Source organism: Zingiber officinale, chromosome 8B, assembly GCF_018446385.1.
Source record: "Zingiber officinale cultivar Zhangliang chromosome 8B, Zo_v1.1, whole genome shotgun sequence".
Taxonomy (NCBI): domain Eukaryota; kingdom Viridiplantae; phylum Streptophyta; class Magnoliopsida; order Zingiberales; family Zingiberaceae; genus Zingiber; species Zingiber officinale.
The window spans coordinates 74,771,521-74,788,232 of NC_056001.1; the positions used below are offsets into that span (position 1 = coordinate 74,771,521).

The 16,712-nt window shown below is 41.4% G+C and overlaps 2 long non-coding RNA genes across 4 annotated transcripts; both read left to right on the plus strand.

Annotated features, from left to right (window-relative positions):
* The first annotated feature begins 444 nt into the window (after nucleotides 1–444).
* On the plus strand, nucleotides 445–779 carry LOC122016999. Its single transcript, XR_006121243.1, has 2 exons — nucleotides 445–623; nucleotides 709–779. It is a non-coding gene; the product is annotated as an uncharacterized LOC122016999 (long non-coding RNA).
* A 7,161-nt stretch (nucleotides 780–7,940) lies between these two features.
* Nucleotides 7,941–10,493, plus strand: LOC122017030. Of its 3 annotated transcripts, none has more exons than XR_006121247.1 (4): nucleotides 7,941–8,266; nucleotides 8,370–8,515; nucleotides 8,601–8,806; nucleotides 10,433–10,493. It is a non-coding gene; the product is annotated as an uncharacterized LOC122017030 (long non-coding RNA). The 3 variants fall into 3 exon arrangements; XR_006121248.1 differs by having other exon boundaries at nucleotides 8,375–8,515; XR_006121246.1 differs by lacking the exon at nucleotides 7,941–8,266 and having other exon boundaries at nucleotides 8,337–8,515.
* Nucleotides 10,494–16,712: the final 6,219 nt, after the last annotated feature.

Below are 16,712 nucleotides of genomic sequence, written 5' to 3' on the forward strand. Positions count from 1 at the left end.
TTTTTCTTATTTCTTTTCCCCAAACGCCGACTCTTCACCCAACCCGAACACCTTCCTCCCCCGATCTCCCCGACTCCTCTCGCTGCCTCTCGCCCGCGGATGAATCGGCACCAACAGGAACGGAGCTTCGACCTCCGGCGATCCTTCTCTGCCGGCATCGACACCACAAGCTCAGATCCGGTCGGTGTTTCTCCTCTCCAGACTGTAATCGGCCGAGGAGTTGCTGTTCGGTGGATCTTGCGGCCGATCACCGAAGGGGCTGCGGCTAGGGCACGGTGAAGGACCAGATCTCGCGTCGACCCCCATCCAATCGTCCACCGAAGCTTGGAGAGGTGCCCTAGTTCGGATTTGTGCCACTCGATTCGCCGGCGTGGGTAAGCTAGCCCTAACAGAATCTGCCTGTTCTCTGGTTTGTGCCATAGATTGAGTCTTCTTTCTCGATTCTTGCTTTTCCTCTTTGATCGTCGGCGATCCTAGGTCAGGTCATGGATCGTTTGAGTGGATCTTGGATTCCTCTGCCGGAGCTAGGTCTTGGCAGACGCTGGCTAGTTGAGGGTCAGTAGATTCAATACATTGCATTATGGATTGGATTAGGTGACACTTTCTGGAGGCAACCGATCGAGGTAATGCATTGTTGATTCTTACTCTCTTTTCTTTGTTGTGATCTTGATGTCAGATTCAATTGTTTGCTGTAAATCCCTTGATCAGTACTTGGACTTTCTCTTCTTCACTGTGATTGAGGTCTCGGTTGAAGTGGAGAAGAATCCCAGCAGTCAATAGGTTCTGATCAGTGAGGTGTGCTCAAGATTTCAGCAAGGTTGAGTGTTGTGAACTTTCTTGGGTTCCAACAGCAACTACCCTAACTGACAGCAACATCTTGGGTGGTGATCTACTGGTGATCACCTTGGATTTGGGTAAGTTTTTGGAGGTCAATTGTTACCTTGTTTTAATGATACGAATTAGGGTTATATTTAGTTGGTTATGTGTAGATTTAGGTATGATTTGGATTACATGATTACTAGAGGTTGTAAGTAGTGGTTGATTGTGATTAGATTTGGTTGCTTAGATTAAACTAATGGAATGATTAGGGTTAAGACAATTAACCCTAGTCAACTATTGGATTTAATCTAAGTTTAGATTTCTAATCTAAATGGTGATTAGGGTTTTGCCCTAATTTAGTTTTGGAGATTTTATTTAGCTATTCATTTGGATTTAGCTAAATAAAATATATATATTGTTTGACACAGGACTCTGATTCGAGATAGGCGTCTCGACTTCGGATTTGGATTGTACCTTCTATTTGAGGCGGGTACCCTCTGACTTATCTTTTGATAATGTCTTATGATATGTGTAGCTTATATATACTTACTAGTGGTAGATAGTAGATTATTCTCCCTCTTGGTCTTAGCTAGTTGATACCTATCACATGCTTCATCTGCTAGTTGCTTTACTTCAGGATTGGATATTTTATCTCTTGCCATGTGTATATATGTTCATAGAGGTGCATATCTATAGTGCTCTACTCTACTGGATTAGTTGCTTTACATGTGTGATACATGCTCTTGGATTCATGATACTTACATCATTGTATATGTGATGTCTTTGGATTTATGCTGTTTATATCATGTTTATAGTTATATGTGTTTACCTTTTTGACACGCGCATATATGGAGGAGGCTTTGTTCAGGTATGTCATATTGTAGCCGCATGCACCATATCGCATGATTGCATGCTGGGCGATTGACGACTCCATTATTGTTGAGCTCGTCGGCCGGCTACATAGGCCTGCACACAACGTGTTCACTGCATGGGTAGTGGCACAGCACAGTAGGGTGTGTATGGCAGTAGCTCTGTAGTGCTCCGCTGGTCCGCTCATGGGTAGTGTGACTGCAGCGTGGTAGCAGACAGGGATCCCTCCCCGTCATCGCGTACCGGGAGTTGAGAGCATTGCGCTCCCTCACTATGTTTGAGGTAGGAGGATAGGTGTACTCCGACAGCATCCCGTCCACTCGGTCACTCTTCAGGGGCAGTGATGGCAGAGTGCACGGTGTCACAGCCCTACCCACTCGGTCTCACCATTGTGTGTGAGATGGCTGACTGGTTGACAGGGGTGACCATGTCATATTGCATCATATGCACGGATTGCCTTCGTTATGATTGATGCATTTTGGTGATTGCATATGATTGACATGCAAACAGGATACATGCTTTTGCTCTGACTATTTTTATCTTTGTATGTTGACAGTCAGTGGCCCAAGCCTCGCAGGTGAGTATAGTTTATTTCAGTTATGCCTTTCTTATTATTCTTGCTATAGACTGTACGTTATGCCTATTGCTGGTTATTACAGTTTATTTCAGCTATGCATATCTGTTATACTGTTAGGAGACCGTACCGTAGGTTGTACTGTTAGAAGACTGTACTGTAGGCTCTATGGTTTAGTGTACTATACCATAGGTTATTACTGGTGGATATATATTGCTGTACATGTCTATTGGTTACCTGCTGAGTTCTTGAACTCACCCCGTTGTTACTATTTTTCAGGTTGAGGCCGTCAGGAGAGATTCCAGTCGCTAGCCCCTTGGTCGCGAGGATTTCTAGATATCATTTTCTGTATTCGCTTTTATACGTATACTTGTATTGTGGGTTTGTATTGTGGACTTTATGTCGAACCTTTGGGTTTGCTGCTTTTGTTTTCCGCTGCAGATTTTCACACTACTTCGTGAATTTGTTTTCTTTGTTGTAGTGGTGTAGGATGTGTACGTATATCTTCGTTGGTTTTATATCGTTCTTCCTTATTAAACTGCGTGGATTGATTATATGTTGAGCTGTGTGGAATATTGATATAAACTGCGTGGTTGTTTCTTATTTGTATTGTATTGTTCCGGCCGAGTGTGGCCGAGGTATAGATATATGTATACTGAGATTCATATTGTCCGCCGTACAGGGGAGATGCTGCCGAAATTTCTTCGGACAGGGACTACCTGGGGCGTGACAATTTATTTGGTATCAGAGCAAGGTACACGATACTTGCTCTTCGTTTTGGATTTTCGAGGTTTATCTGATACCAATTTATTTGGTATCAGAGCAGTTCTGATACTGGTTCTTACGAGTTTTGCGTGCGTATCTGGATATTTTCGGATTGTACGGGTTTCCGTCAATCTTCTCGTTTCGGAATTCCGAGGCATTTTGACGAGGTTTTATTGGATCTATTTGGGGGCTAAGCAGCGACAGGATATCTCCAGACGGCAAATAGGTAATTTAGGTAATTTTTCAGTTCTTAAACCTGTAGTGATATCTGGGTAACATTTTATTTACTGATATGACACATACACGTGTTCCGGTACTTAGACGTGGTCGCACACGTAAGAGGCCGATAGATTCTCTGGAGATAGAGTCTCCAGAGAGATCTGCTAGGGTCGAGCTTGTCCGTCAGGGACAGACTCGTCAGGATATTATAGGCACGCCGGATTATAAAACCCTGATGGTTCCGACTTCAGAGGTACATACCTCGACTGTACCACTAGTGGTACCACCGTCGGCATATCAGGCACCTCCCCCATCAGTAGTACTCGGGGTATACTCGGCACCCTCTCTAGCCATGCCTGTTACTGCGTACTCGGTATTACTACAGATACCTGTGTCAGTTACTATATACTAGGCACCCACACCGGTAGTACCGGTTACTTCTTACCCGGTACTGACCATCGTACTTTTAGTTCTTATGCCTACTCTGTAGTTCCACTAGTGGTTCCTACCCTGTTTATGTGGCAGCACCAGTGGTACCTCTTCCAACCTATCCATCAGTACCACCCATAAGATCAACTCCAGTGATTCTGCCTAGTACCGCAGCGATATCTACGGATATGGTTGTGGCACGAGAATGGATCCCAGCCTTGGCGGAGTTGGTGAAAAGCCAATTCACGCTATTTCGCGGGGAGACTGATCCGAGCGTGGCTCAATCTTGGATAGTCTATGGAGCGGACATTCTTTTACATGGCCTGCTCCGAGTGGGAGAAGGCTGAGCTGACTGCTTACCACTTACGAGACGGGGCAGAGATCTGGTGGGACACACAGCGCTCGATTATAGGCGAGCAGCATGTTATATACACGAGATTTAGGGAGGCATTCGAGAGTCAGTATTTCCGCCGAGCATATCAGATGACACATCTGCAGGATTTTCTGAGGCTTCGACAGAATAACTGCTCAGTGATGGAGTATAATGCCGAATTTAATCGGTTGGCCAGATTCTGTCCTGAGTTGGTGGTCGAGGATAAATCTCGTATGCTCTAGTTTGTCCAGGGACTCGACGGGCATCTTCAGGTGAAGGTTGTCGGTCTTGGTATAGCATCATACACCGAGACACTGGATAGAGCTCTCATGATTGAGTCTACTCATCGGAGAGTGAATGCAGACAAGAAGTGGAAGCAGACTGATCGGACTTCCGGACCGATCCAGCAGCCACAGATTACTGGGCAGCAGCAGAGCAGTCACACTCAGACGGGTCAAGGTACTTCTGGATCATTTGGCCGACCCCAGAAGTCCGGACGATCTTCATCAGGACGTTCCCGGTCTTCTCAGCAGAACCGGAAACTGTCCACCGATGATTCTCACTGCACCCGATGTGGGTCCTGAGATCACATCATCTCTGCATGCACCCTGGGACAGTCAGTTGGCTATTATTGTAAACTATCTGGGCACTAGAGCCGAGACTGTTCGTTGAAGGCTCAGCATGTAGCTTCTGGGATTTCTGTTCCGGGAGGACAATTTGGTCAGTCCGAGACTCAGCGAGGAGGGCCGAAAGCTCAATCTTCGCATCGTCAGCAGAGGACAGCTCCCCCTGCAGCAGCTGCATACGGCATACACGGGCAGGAGCATTCCAGTGTCCTTGTAGAGAACCCCACGGTATTCCGCCTTAGTGTTCTCCTGTACTATTCGTCAAGAAGAAGGATGGTACTCTGAGGTTGTGCATCGATTATAGGCAGCTGAATGTAGTGACTATCAGAAATAAGTACCCCTTGCCACGGATTGATGATTTATTTGATCAGCTCAGAGATACATCAGTGTATTCTAAGATTGATCTGCGGTCTGGATATCATCAGCTGAGAGTTAGAGATTCTGATATTCAGAAGACAGCATTTCGCACCAGATACGGACATTATGAGTTTTTGGTAATGTCATTTGGGCTTACCAATGCTCCTGCAGTATTTATGGATCTGATGAACCGTATCTTTTTGGAGTATCTGGATCAGTTTGTGATTGTATTTATCGATGACATATTGATCTATTCACGTTCCGAGGAGGAACATGCGCATCACCTTTGCATAGTCTTGGAGACTCTTCGACGACATCATCTGTATGCGAAGTTCAGCAAGTGTGCATTTTGGCTTCCCTCAGTTGGTTTTCTGGGACATGTAAGATGCTCGTCTAGTCCACAGAAGATCGAGGCTACCACTAGCTGGGATCAGCCGAAGTCAGTCCAGGAGATCCGCAGTTTCTTAGGACTGGCTGGATATTACAGACGATTCGTTGAGAGTTTCTCCAGTATTGCTATGTCGTTGACACGTTTGACTAGGAAAGGCATGAAGTTCATGTGGTCAGAGGCTTGCGAGACCAGCTTCCAGGAGCTGAAGCGAAGATTAGTATCAGCACAAGTTTTGGTTTTACCTTCTGGTGATGACGGATTCGTATTTTACACAGACGCATCTCTTCAGGGCTTGGGCGCTGTTTTGATGTAGCACGGTAGGGTAGTCTCCTATGTTTCTCGTCAGTTGAAGGAGCATGAGAAAAACTACCCAGTACATGATTTAGAGCTAGCCGCTATTATCGTTGCTTTGAAGATTTGGCGACATCATCTTTAGGGTATTACTTTTGAGATTCTTACTGATCATAAGAGTCTCAAATATATTTTCACACAGAAGGAACTCAATCTCCGACAGAGGAGATGGATGGAGTTCCTGAAGGATTATGATTGTACTATTAGCTACCACCCGGGTAAAGCTAATGTGGTTGCTGATGCACTTAGCAGGAAGTCCAGCTGGACTTTAGCTTGTCACCGAGTTTTAGTCACGGACTTGGTTCAGGGATTCTCCGAGTTGAGCCTTGAGGAGCAGGGACGGACAGAGCAGGGTATTCTTGTTACCATGGTTGCTCAGTCGTCGATCAGGATGAGGATTCGAGAGGCCCAGGCCGGAGATCAGCATTTACAGTTCATTAGCAACCAGATAGCTTCCGGACAGCAGACCGAGTTTACACGAGATGACGAGGGTATTGTTTATTTTCGAGGTAGATTATGTGTACCTCAGTCTCACCCGGTCATGGAGGAGTTACTTCAGGAGGCTCATCGTTCTAGATTTGCTATCCACCCAGGTGGGACCCGTATGTATCATGATTTGAGACGTTCCTATTGGTGGAACGGCATGAAGAAAGACATCGCAGACTTTGTAGCTAGATGTCTTGTCTGTCAGCAGGTGAAGGCTGAGCACCAGAGACCTGCTGGATTACTTCAGAGGATCCCTATTCCCTAGTGGAAATGGGAGCACATTACTATGGGTTTCATGGTTAGTTTGCCTAGGACTCGTCGAGGCCATGATGCGATTTGGGTAATCAATGACCGATTAACCAAATCCGCACATTTTATAGCGATCCGGAAGACTGATTCTCTGGATCGATTAGCAGAGTTATACTGTCGAGAGATTATCAAGTTTCATGGTGTTCCTTTGAGCATCATATCGGATAGAGACCCACGGTTCACGTCCCGATTCTGGCAGAGTCTGCAGCAGGCCTTGGGCACACAGCTTCGTTTCAGTACGACATTCCATCCGCAGACAGATGGACAGTCAGAGCGGACCATTCAGACTTTGGAGGACTTGCTGAGGTCTTGCGTTATGGATTTCGGAGGCAGTTGGGAGGACCACCTGCCATTAGTAGAGTTCGCCTACAACAACAGCTATCATTCTGCTATCTAGATGACACCGTTTGAGGCGTTGTATGGTAGGCCTTGTCGGACATCCATCCTCTGGGAAGAGGTTGGGGAGGCCCAGTTGGTAGGACCTCAGAGAGCTCAGCAGGATGTAGAGTTAGTTCGCACTATCAGACGGAGGATGTCAGAGGCTCAGGACCGTCAGAAGAGTTATGCTGATCAGAGACGGAGACCCCTGGAGTTCTCCATTGGTGATCATGTATTTCTGAGAGTTTCACCCACGAAGGGGGTGAAGCGATTTGGTCTTCGAGGTAAGCTAGCTCCACGATATATTGGGTCATTCCAGATCTTGGAGAGGATTGGAGCAGTAGCTTACCGTCTGACGCTACCACCATCTCTAGTCGGCATTCATGATGTATGTCATGTATCTATGCTGAGGAGATACGTATCAGATCCGGCACATGTTCTGTCGGATATATCAGTTCTTATTCAGGCGGACGTTACTTACGAGGAGGTTCCGGTACGGATTCTGGACCGTAGAGAGCGTCAGCTGCGGAACAAGACTGTCCGGCTGGTTAAAGTCGGATGGCAGCATCATTCTGACGAGGAGGCTACGTGGGAGCTGGAGGATACGATCCGAGCTCGATACCTCCATCTTTTTACTTGAGATAGGTGGGCCAGAGTTTCTTTCAGCATTTATACTGTTGGGTTATATTCTAGTGTTTGCTGTTGGTTATAGCGAAATTTGGGGACCAAATTTTTATTAGTAGGGGAGGATGTAAGATCTCAGAAAAATTTAATTATTAGGGTTATTTGAGAAATAGCCTTATAGAATTTTTCCAGAATTTTTAGAAATTTTCTGGGAATTTTTCGGAGCTCGTACGACGGGTTTTGCGGGGACAAAATTATGGGTTCGGATAAAGCCTGTTTGGGATTCCCATTTAAGTGAGGAAAAGTTTTAATTATAAATTCTTTTTCTTATTTCTTTTCCCCAAACGCCGACTCTTCACCCAACCCGAACACCTTCCTCCCCCGATCTCCCCGACTCCTCTCGCTGCCTCTCGCCCGCGGATGAATCGGCGCCAACGGGAATGGAGCTTCGACCTCCGGCGATCCTTCTCTGCCGGCATCGACAACACAAGCTCAGATCCGGTCGGTGTTTCTCCTCTCCAGACTGTAATCGGCCGAGGAGTTGCTGTTCGGTGGATCTTGCGGCCGATCACCGAAGGGGCTGCGGCTAGGGCACGGTGAAGGACCAGATCTCGCGTCGACCCCCATCCAATCGTCCACCGAAGCTTGGAGAGGTGCCCTAGTTCGGATTTGTGCCACTCGATTCGCCGGCGTGGGTAAGCTAGCCCTAACAGAATCTGCCTGTTCTCTGGTTTGTGCCATAGATTGAGTCTTCTTTCTCGATTCTTGCTTTTCCTCTTTGATCGTCGGCGATCCTAGGTCAGGTCATGGATCGTTTGAGTGGATCTTGGATTCCTCTGCCGGAGCTAGGTCTTGGCAGACGCTGGCTAGTTGAGGGTCAGTAGATTCAATACATTGCATTATGGATTGGATTAGGTGACATTTCCTGGAGGCAACCGATCGAGGTAATGCATTGTTGATTCTTACTCTCTTTTCTTTGTTGTGATCTTGATGTCAGATTCAATTGTTTGCTGTAAATCCCTTGATCAGTACTTGGACTTTCTCTTCTTCACTGTGATTGAGGTCTCGGTTGAAGTGGAGAAGAATCCCAGCAGTCAATAGGTTCTGATCAGTGAGGTGTGCTCAAGATTTCAGCAAGGTTGAGTGCTGTGAACTTTCTTGGGTTCCAACAGCAACTACCCTAACTGACAGCAACATCTTGGGTGGTGATCTACTGGTGATCACCTTGGATTTGGGTAAGTTTTTGGAGGTCAATTGTTACCTTGTTTTAATGATACGAATTATGGTTATATTTAGTTGGTTATGTGTAGATTTATGTATGATTTGGATTACATGATTACTACAGGTTGTAAGTAGTGGTTGATTGTGATTAGATTTGGTTGCTTAGATTAAACTAATGGAATGATTAGGGTTAAGACAATTAACCCTAGTCAACTATTGGATTTAATCTAAGTTTAGATTTCTAATCTAAATGGTGATTAGGGTTTTGCCCTAATTTAGTTTTGGAGATTTTATTTAGCTATTCATTTGGATTTAGCTAAATAAAATATATATATTGTTTGACACAGGACTCTGATTCGAGATAGGCGTCTCGACTTCGGATTTGGATTGTACCTTCTATTTGAGGCGGGTACCCTCTGACTTATCTTTTGATAATGTCTTATGATATGTGTAGCTTATATATACTTACTAGTGGTAGATAGTAGATTATTCTCCCTCTTGGTCTTAGCTAGTTGATACCTATCACATGCTTCATCTGCTAGTTGCTTTACTTCAGGATTGGATATTTTATCTCTTGCCATGTGTATATATGTTCATAGAGGTGCATATCTATAGTGCTCTACTCTACTGGATTAGTTGCTTTACATGTGTGATACATGCTCTTGGATTAATGATACTTACATCATTGTATATGTGATGTCTTTGGATTTATGCTGTTTATATCATGTTTATAGTTATATGTGTTTACCTTTTTGACACGCGCATATATGGAGGAGGCTTTGTTCAGGTATGTCATATTGTAGCCGCATGCACCATATCGCATGATTGCATGCTGGGCGATTGACGACTCCATTATTGTTGAGCTCGTCGGCCGGCTACATAGGCCTGCACACAACGTGTTCACTGCATGGGTAGTGGCACAGCACAGTAGGGTGTGTATGGCAGTAGCTCTGTAGTGCTCCGCTGGTCCGCTCATGGGTAGTGTGACTGCAGCGTGGTAGACAGGGATCCCTCCCCGTCATTGTGTACCGGGAGATGAGAGCATTGCGCTCCCTCACTATGTTTGAGGTAGGAGGATAGGCGTAATCTGACAGCATCCCGTCCACTCGGTCACTCATCAGAGGTAGTGACGGCAGAGTGCACGGTGTCACAGCCCTACCCACTCGGTCTCGCCATCGCGTGTGAGACGGCTGACTGGAGTCAGGGGTGACCATATCATATTGCATCATATGCACGGATTGCATTCTTTATTATTGATACATTTTGGTGATTGCATATGATTGACATGCATACAGGATACATGCTTTTGCTCTGACTATTTTTATCTGTGTATGTTCACAGTCAGTTGCACAAGCCTCACAGGTGAGTACAGTTTATTTCAGTTATATATTTTCTTATTATTCTTGCTATAGAGTGTACTTTATGCCTATTGCTGGTTATTACAGTTTATTTCAGCTATGCATATCTGTTATATTGTTAGGAGACTGTACCGTAGGTTGTACTGTTAGGAAACTGTATTGTAGGCTCTATGGTTTAGTGTACTGTACCATAGGATGTTATTAGTGGTTATATGTTGCTGTACATATCTATTGGTTTACCTGCTGAGTTCTTGAACTCACCCCGTTGTTACTATTTTTCAGGTTGAGGCCGTCAGGAGAGATTCCAGTCGCTAGCCCCTTGGTCGCGAGGATTTCTAGATATCGTTTTCTGTATTCGCTTTTATACGTATACTTGTATTGTGGGCTTGTATTGTGGACTTTAAGTCGAACCTTTGGGTTTGCTGCTTTTGTTTTCCGCTTCAGATTTTCACACTACTTCGTGGATTTGTTTTCTTTGTTGTAGTGGAGTAGGATGTGTACGTATATCTTCGTTGGTTTTATATCGTTCTTCCTTATTAAACTGCGTGGATTGATTATATGTTGAGCTGTGTGGAATATTGATATAAACTACGTGGTTGTTTCTTATTTGTATTGTATTGTTCCGGCCGAGTGTGGCCGAGGTATAGATATATGTATACTGAGATTCATATTGTCCGCCGTACAGGGGAGATGCTGCCGAAATTTCTTCGGACAGGGACTACCTGGGGCGTGACAACTTTCACTAGGTTGTTGTAAAATTCTGCACACAAACTTATGTTTACTGGGCTAGTACATTCAACAAGGTTCTGAAGGTTATAGTGGTTTATGGCCTCAATGGCTGGAATGCAAGAGCGTAAAAAGAACGCTTTATCTATACATTTGGTCCTAATGGCCATGTAGATGGTTGACTCAAACTTAATCCTAAGCTCATCAGTGGGAAACCTAGGATCAACACTGGGAGTAGAGGGCCCAACACCAGATTTTGAATGTTTCCTAAATTATATAACAAAATTATACTAATTAAAGAAAACAAATATGCAATAATATTCTTAAACTTTAAATAGAAGACAAGAATTTTACCGAAGAGCCATTGCTAAAATATTTTTAGAACTGACGACCTCAGTTGAATCGCGCCCGCGCATTAACCGTAGAACGAGAGAAAATTTTAACTTTGAATGCTTTCGTAGTAAAGCTTAAAAGAAGCTTGAACGAAAGCTTGGAAGAGGAGGTGCAAGGGTAGGGGGCGCCCCTTCCCCCCTATATATAGGGGAGTCCGGGCGTCCAGACCTATTCCGGGCGCTCGGGGTCAAGCGGGGCGGGGCGCCCGGATCCCCTTCCGGGCGCCCCAGGTCCGTATACCAGGGGCGCCCGCCCCTAGTTTTTGACTCCGGTATTTTTTTTTTTAAGTTAAAATAAATTTAAGGTATAAGTTTTAATAAATTTTTAGGTTTAAAAAAAATTTAAGTTTTAATTTTTAAAATAAATGTTTAAGTTAAAAAAATTTTAATTTTAATTTTTAAAATAAATTTTTAAGTTAAAAAAAATTTAAGTTTTAATTTTTTTAAAATAAAATTTTAAGTAAAAAAAAAGTTTTAATTTATAAAATAATTTTTAAGAAAAAAATTTAAATTTAAATTTTTAAAATAAAATTTTAAATTAAAAAAAATTTAAGTTTTAATTTTAAAAATAAATTTTTAAGTTAAAAAAATTTAAGTTTTAATTTTTAAAATAAATTTTTAAGTTAAAAAAATTAAGTTTTAATTTTTAAAAGAAATTTTTAAGTAAAAGAAATTAAAGTTTTAATTTTTTAAAATATATTTTTAAGTAAAAAAAATTTAAGTTTTAATTTCTAAAATAAATTTTTAAGTAAAAAAAATTTAAGTTTTAATTTTTAAAATAAAATTTTAAATTAGAAAAAAATTAAGTTTTAATTTTTTAAAATAAATTTTTAAGTTAAAAAAAATTTAAGTTTTAAATTTTTAAAATAAATTTTTAATTAAAAAAATTTAAGTTTTAATTTTTAAAGTTAATTTTTATGTTAAAAAAAATTAAGTTTTAATTTTTAAAATAAATTTTTAAGTTAAAAACAATTTAAGTTTTTATTTTTAAAATAAATTTTTATGTTAAAAAAATTTAAGTTTTAATTTTTTAAAATAAATTTTGAATATAAAAAAAATTTTAAGTTTTAATTTTTAAAGTAAATTTTTAAGTTAAAAATATTTAAGTTTTAATTTTTAAAATAAATTTTAAGTTAAAAAAATTTAAGTTTTAATTTTTAAAATAAATTTTTAAGTTAAAAAAAATTTAAGTTTTTATTTTTAAAAAAATTTAATTTGTAATTTTTAAAATAAATTTTTAAGTTAATAAAAAAATTAAGTTTTAATTTTTAAAATAAAATTTTATTTTAATTTAATTTAATTTAGTTTTAATTTAATTTTAATGTCCTTAGTCATCTCACCTGATCTATGTTTTCAATCAGGGAATCCTATAATTTTGTGAGATGAATTAGATTCAATTTTAGAGTTTGTTTTTAACTTGTGTTAGATTCAGGTTTAGCTTTGGGTTCAACAAATAGGCGTTCTCTGGATAAACTTCTGGGCTATGGTGAGTCACTCGGGCATCATTAAAGTAACAATGCCTTCGAGGTTTTCCAAATAGTCCTATCCACTGGACTTAGTACAAAACCTTGGTCTAATTAGTTAGGATCCATAAAGGGTAGCTTCGGCCAGTTCTACTTAGCCAAATGCACCAGGTCGAAGCCATATCTTCCTAGACATGCATAGACTAAGCTTCCCTAACGTACTGTCATCCAAAATTTCACCAGTACCATTTTTCAAGTTAAACTTGAACCCTTTTTAACTAATCCTAATTACCCTGTCGGGTAGGTTGGTTAAGGTTATCTTGCCGGGTAGGTTAGTTTTGGAGGTGCCAGCTATTCTGGAGCCTCCCTCTGAATTAATGATCATTTAATTTAATTTTGTTCTTGGTTTATGTCTATTTCTTTTATAATTATATTTTACTTGGTGATAGTTTACATTTTGTTGAGTTTTAAATTGTTTAGATTTTAAATTTTTTGGTTTAGACTTGTATTTTGGTCTTTGACTTGATTTATTCGAGTTTATATAAAATATTTTTTCTTTAGGTATGTAGTATTGATTAAGTCCTACTTGCGTGATTAAACACGCTTTCGGAACCCAAGCTTATTTTGTTGGTTTGTGTTGGGTTATTAATGACTTGAATGTTTTATTTGCGCTTGACTTATAGCCAAGTCCGGTTTTATTATAAATTGCTTTTTGATTATTTAATATTAAATCTATATTTTTGGATCTTGTTGTGAATTTTTCTAACATTTATTTTAAATTATTAATTTCATTTTTTAGTGATAAATTCTCCTCCTCAAGTGTTAGATCTTGAGTTGGATTTGAATTTTTTATTTGTTCCTTGAGATTTTGATTTTCTTCAAAGAGCAACTCATTTTCTTTTTCTATTTTAACTAATTTATTGTTTAAGCAAGAAATAATTTTTAAAAATTTCTTATTTAAATTTTGGTATACCTCTTCAGGACCTTCGAAAACGAGTACGGACTCGTGACTCGATTCGGGTTCGGACCCGTCTTCCGATTCTTCCTCCGCTTCTTCTTTGCGGCCATCAACACGAGGTAACTCTTGTTCTTCTGTTCTTCGGCTTCCGATTCATCCGAGGAAGTGTCGTCCCACGTTGCTTTAAGGGCCTTCTTTTTGGTCGTCCTTGGTTTCTTGGTTTTCAATTTTGGACACTCGTTCTTGTAGTGGCCCTTTTTGTTGCATCCAAATCATGTCACACTCCTTGGGTCGGTTGGAGAGTTGATCCTCTGAAGGTCCTTTTTGCTGAAGCTCCTTTTCCTCCTGGTGAACATTTTCCTTTCCAAGTTTACCAGGTGCTCTTCATCTTCAGAGTTCTGATCAGAGTCGTCTTCAGGTTCAGACTTGTTCTTTATTTTCTCCTTGGAGGAACCTGCAAACAAAGCTACACCCTTCTCGGCCCCAACGTTAGTTTGTTCATGTAGTTCTAATTCACAAAACAACTCGTCTAATTTAAGTTTAGATAAGTTTTTAGAAATTTTGTAGGCATCCACAATAGATGCCCACAAACTATTACGTGGAAACGCATACAGTGCATACCTTATTAAGTCCTGGTTCTCCATTTGGTGGCCTATCGCGTGGAGCCCGTTGAGGATGTCCTTGATCCTCGCGTGCAGCTGACTTGCAGTTTCCCCTACCTGCATTTTTATATTAAATATTTTATTTAAGAGTAAATCCCTTTTTGTTACCTTAGCGTCGCTGATTCCTTCGTGCAGGTCGATCAGTTTATCCCATAGTTCTTTAGCGTTTTTATACGGTCCAACCCGGTTTAGTTCTTCTCTCGTTAATCCGCACTGTAAAGTGTTGATGACTTTGTTCTCCATTGATGCCTTCTTCTTTAGGTCTGTTGTCTAATCTTCAGGATCCAGTAGATTTCCTGAGGTGTTTACTGGTATTTATAGGCTTTGGTGACGCTCATCCACTGGTCGAAATCTGTCTTGAGATATACTTCCATCCACTTCTTCCAGTACGGGAAATCGTCCCCATTGAAAAGGGGAGGTCGTATTGTGCTGAAGCCTTCAAGATGATACATTTTAATCCCTGCACACAATCAAACAAATAGACAGACAAATTCCCAAGACTTGGTCTTGGATTAGCAGTGCGGGAAGAATTAAAAGATAATAGAGGAACTGAATTGGTGTTGCACCAATTTAGATTTAACTGCAATGAGAAAACGTTCCAAAAAGATAATAGTATCAGTTTGGAATTAAACGTAAGACTGAAAGCGAAAGGAAAAAAAATAAAAGAAAATTTCACCCCCTTGTCTGATTGGTGGTTGCACCAAATCAGAGCGGTATCTGCTCTGATACCACTTGTTGGATCGTAGACGTTCGATAGAGGGGGGTGAATATCGAATAAAAAATTCGTTCGAGTATAAACGCAGCGGAAATAGAGAAACAATGCTAACACAAACCAATTTTACTTAGTTCGGAGCCTGTGTCGACTCCTACTCCAAGGCCTGCGGTCGTTGACCGCTTTCGGTGGGCAATCACTAGCAATTCAAAATTTATTACAAACTAAGTACAGAAAAAGCTAATGAAAATGACAACAATACCGACAAAGTAATGAATCAAAAAGAAAACGTGTGTTGTCGGAGCTTCGCTAGCGTCGCAGGAGCGCAGAGCAACAGAGCAAGCAATAGAAGATCTCTTTTTTCAGTTGTCTTTGAAGATCCCCTCTGACCCTCCTTTTGTAGGATGCTCGGGGCGCCTGGATCCCTTCCGGGCACCCTGGTGTGATGTAGCCCGCCCAACCAACGAGCTTCATGTGTCGACGCACGCTAGGGATGGAAATTGCCTCCCGGGCGCCTGGATCCCTTCCAGGCGCCCGGACCACTTTTTCTCCAGAAACTCCTTTTTCTGCAAGAAAGAGTTAGTCCGAGGCAAACAATATGTATATCCTGCAGAATAAGATGTTAGCACAGTTTATACTTTAATCAAAGAAGATTATGACTTAGATTCCGTCTTTCCGAGACCGGAATCTAGTCACGATCTTGACTTAGATATCCGAAATGGATCTAAGCCGGATCGACGCCTAATGTTCCCTTCCCGGGAACGCGTCCTCACAGTCACTCCCTTCCAGTGACTTACCTTTACTCACCTGCTAGACGTCCGGTCAGCCCTTCGACCCATCTGGACTTCTCGCCAGCTATCCGGTCAGCCCGTCGACCTAGCCGGACTTCTCGCCAAGCATCCAGTCAGCCCGTCGACCCGCTTGGACTTCTCGCCAGCTATCCGGTCAGCCCGTCGATCTAGCTGGACTTCTCGCCAAGCGTCCGGTCAGCTCGTCGACCCACTTGGACTTCGTGCTAGACATCTGGTCAGCCTGTCGACCTGTCTAGACTTATCCTGCACACTTGATCAGAGTGTTAGATAACGACGAACCTAACTTAACCTGATTTGTCATTCATCTAAACCTGAGTTAGACCGTTAGTGCTAACCGCACCAACATTTTACAGAACAGAGTATAGATATCCAAAAGCTAAGACTATATCTGAAATAAATAGATCATCTTAAAGGTCAAGCACAAGTATCAAGTAGGATAACAATACAAATAGATTTAAGATAAAAAAACTTAATCCATCAATCAAAAATAACCATGCACTAAATTCAAAGAACTAAAGAGGCCAAAGGAAGAAATACCTTCCTTAATCTGTCAATCATGATAAACCAATCCCGCGTCGAGACTCTCGTCACGAATCAAAATCCTGCCATCACATAATCTAGTTAGCTAATTATATATATAGCAAATACATAAATAAAATCCCTAATCTAATTAGGATAACTCTAAACGAACATGATCTTTGAGTAATCCCAATTAACTTTAATCATACCATAACCTAATTAGATCAGATTTTATCATATCATCCAAATGATCACTTACAACTAATCACTAATCAAATCCCATCATAAATCCATATCCACCAATCCATCACAAAAATA